The sequence below is a fragment of the Tachypleus tridentatus genome, chromosome 7 (genome assembly GCF_004210375.1).
Source record: "Tachypleus tridentatus isolate NWPU-2018 chromosome 7, ASM421037v1, whole genome shotgun sequence".
Classification (NCBI taxonomy): Eukaryota; Metazoa; Arthropoda; class Merostomata; order Xiphosura; family Limulidae; genus Tachypleus; species Tachypleus tridentatus.
This window is the reverse complement of record NC_134831.1, coordinates 45,216,219-45,219,609: the sequence shown is the minus strand read 5'-3', so window position 1 is coordinate 45,219,609 and position 3,391 is coordinate 45,216,219. Positions and strand designations below refer to the sequence as shown.

General features: G+C 32.5%; 1 long non-coding RNA gene across 1 annotated transcript; it reads left to right on the top strand.

Annotated features, from left to right (window-relative positions):
* Positions 1–1,960: 1,960 nt before the first annotated feature.
* LOC143257984 (uncharacterized) lies at positions 1,961–2,829 on the top strand. Its single transcript, XR_013032068.1, has 3 exons — positions 1,961–2,135; positions 2,429–2,565; positions 2,727–2,829. It is a non-coding gene; the product is annotated as an uncharacterized LOC143257984 (long non-coding RNA).
* Positions 2,830–3,391: the final 562 nt, after the last annotated feature.

Here is a 3,391-nt window from a genome sequence, read left to right as displayed (position 1 = left end):
TTTGTGGCTGTGTTTATTTGGTTTCTTAATAAGTTGAGTTTTTGTTTTGTTTCATGTGCTTAGTCCTAGGGAGTGTATAGTTCAATATGAGCAATTTTTCTGTTCATTTCTGTTTTAAATTGTGTATCAGTTCTTGTAATATTAAGGTTGAGAAATGCTATTTGGTTAGTTTTATCGTGGTCATAGGTTAACTTAATGTTGGGTCGTATGGAAATAATATGGGTGGAAAACTAAGTGTGTGTTCTGTAGATGTGAATCCAGTAATTGTATAGTCAACATATCTGTACCGCTACAGAAGTGGGTATAAGGCTGAACTGGTGACAAGGGGATTGCCCATACTTAAGACATTTATTTGCAGGTAGTATTGGACATTGAGCATAAAGTTAGTTTTAGTGATAGTGGATTCTATAAGTGTTGCTAATTGGTTTCTAGGGATGTGTATTAATGGGTTGGGGTCTTGGTTATAAAGTTGTAGAACTATGTTGCAGGCTTCGGAAGTTGGGACTTTTATGAAGAGGGAGATTATATCAAAACTGGCCATTACGGCTTAATGGCTTGGTTGATCAAGAATAGATGTAAAGTTAAAAGAGTTTTTAAAAAGGAGCTGGTTGATGTCACATATATAGAAAATGTCCACGCTATGTACTTACCAAGGTTGTTGTTGAACGATTCATAGATTGACATTATGGATCGTAGTGGACATTCGTGTTTATGAGGTTTGGGATGTAGTTCTGGTGTGCATGAGTCGGTAAGAATAAAGGTTTTCCAAGATTGTGTTGTTGCTCTTTTTTCATTTGTAGTAATATTTGTTTAGTTGGTTTTCATGCATTTTTGTTTGATTTCTGTGTATTGGTTTACATTTGTATCTGATAAGATGTTATTCACTTTTTGAATATACTCATTTGTGTTTATTATAACTATAGTATTGCCTTTTTCTGCTTTTAGAAGTTTGATGTTATTGTCTTGTTTTAGGTTGTTTATAGAATTAATATATTTTCGTGTGAGATTGTTTTTTAGTTATCTTTTGTGTGAAATTATGTTGATGGTTTTGCGTGAAAATTCTTTGAAAAAGTTGTTTAAGATACTGTTTTGAGGTGTTTCGGGAAAATAGATGTTTTCAGTTCTACCTGGAAAGAGAGGTTGTTGATGGATTTGTTGTTTTCTTTCTGGTGGTTGATTTCCGTTGTTTTGTTTTTTTGAATTTCAGACTGGTCAGGACACCGATATTCATAAGGTAAACTGTTCTGTGGTCCATTATTTCAGATTCTCAGTGGCAGAGCGGAATGTCTGCTGACTCACACCACTAGAAACCGAGTTTCGATATCCGTGGTGAACAGAGAACAGATAACCTATTGTGTACTTAATTTCCAATAATCAAACAAACCATTATTTTAATGATAAAGAAACAAATTTTAAAGGATACAATTCAAGTGACAAATTTTTAAGTTCTTGTTCATAAAAATTATACTGTTATAGCTCTCAACGTGAAAGGATTTAAGAGACACTTTATTTTAAATTATCTTATCCATCAGAAACCTGATATTATCGTAAATGGAGGAAAACTATGATAATAGCCATCAAAATGTCTGAAAATTCGAATATTCGATTACTATAATTTCATACCCATAGTTTTTTCAGTGTTTCATAAAATGTTTGGTTTAGAGGAGCAACAGAGAGGATATTTCTTGCACCTTTTCAACAAAAACTAGAATCAATACTATGAAATACATGTACTATAAGCCAGTTTTATTCTGCTGACACCGTGTCAGCACTTGCAAGACGAAAAGTAATGGACTGTCAAGTCAGTGACCAGAGAAAAAGTATATCTTTGACTTTCAAGAAGAGATGAACGGGTTAAAAATAATGTTAGTATTGTTGACTCATAAAATTTGTTGAGAGTTATTACATTTAAGTTTTGTTAAAAGTTATATATATTTTTTTTAAATATTGTAGCTCAAACATAAACAGACTTTGATGGTGCTGAAGAGTTTCTCGCAACCTGTTATGTACATCCATTCAGGTACACGACTATTGTTTCTGCAAGCGTGTTTGTATACTGCAACTATTTTATACCACCACGATCAATAACTCTCATACTCAACCAAGGATACTTCACATCCAACAACTATAGCAAAGTACGTATCCAGTGGTTATAATATATGATGGTGAGAAACAAACTGTGAATAATAAAATAAACAGTTTCTGTAACGAGGAAAGTATATTCTAAGGATGTTCTACGATGGGGCAATACGTGTTATGATTTTGGTATATAGAACGTAGTTCTAAATAGGTCCATATGGTTTGTTAGGAAATGTACTTTAGAAAGACACCAACAATTCAAATCTCTGAGTTATAAAGTCATATCAGTTTTGGTACATTAATTTAATCAAATAAAATGTAATGATTCAAACTTGAAAAATTTCTTTAGAGACCACACCATAGTTTCCTGGCCAGATGTACGAGTTACCTCTCATGGACAGAGAGGATATATGTACGATATACAGGAAAAATAAAAAATCAAGTACATGGACTTTACGTCACTATATTCAGGGACGAACACATACAGTGAGTATCTAATTCTTACCATCTTACCACCATAACAACAAATTTCTCTAACATAAAAAATATTTTGGGTTTATAAAATGCGAACTTCTAGATCCATGGAAGCTTTATCATACAACTTTACCTTTTAGAAGTGACGGTAAAGTAATTTTTTACTTATGCAGATCATGTGTGGAATCAAGATCACCACCACCATGCAACCACTGTGATGATGAGAGTTCAAACAGCCTGTTGTACGGATTTGGGCTCATAACTAGCTCAAGACGGTAAATATATATATATATGTTTCATACGTGAGACTTGCACATAGTCAGCTCTGACAGATGGTAATCCTTATTAATGCCTGGGTAACATTTCTTTAAGTATCTCCATCTTTTACTAAGGTTTATTTTACTTATGTACAGACACACTAATCTAATTCAGTAGTAACTTCACAAATACCGGTGTCTAAACTTTGTGAAAATTATTTTATTTAGAGAAGATACTACAAGTTTCAACCGAACTGTCTTTTTCACATACACAGACAAATGTTTTGTGAAATATGTAGTGCGTTTTCTATATAAAATTATTTTCATTATGTTTATAAATCATTATTTGTCTTCTTTAAAGTTATATTTCAATGTTTCCCCACGTCGTAATTTGAACTATGAGGAATTTTATTTTAAACTTTGATATATGAAAACATGACCCGTAAACATATATATATATAAATTTATAAAAGGAGAATTTAGTAGTGATTTTTCGAACTTCATTACTGCCAGGGGAGTAATCATATAAATTGCCAGAAGATGGCGTTGCCAACATTTTATATAAACCTGAGTGCGAGTCC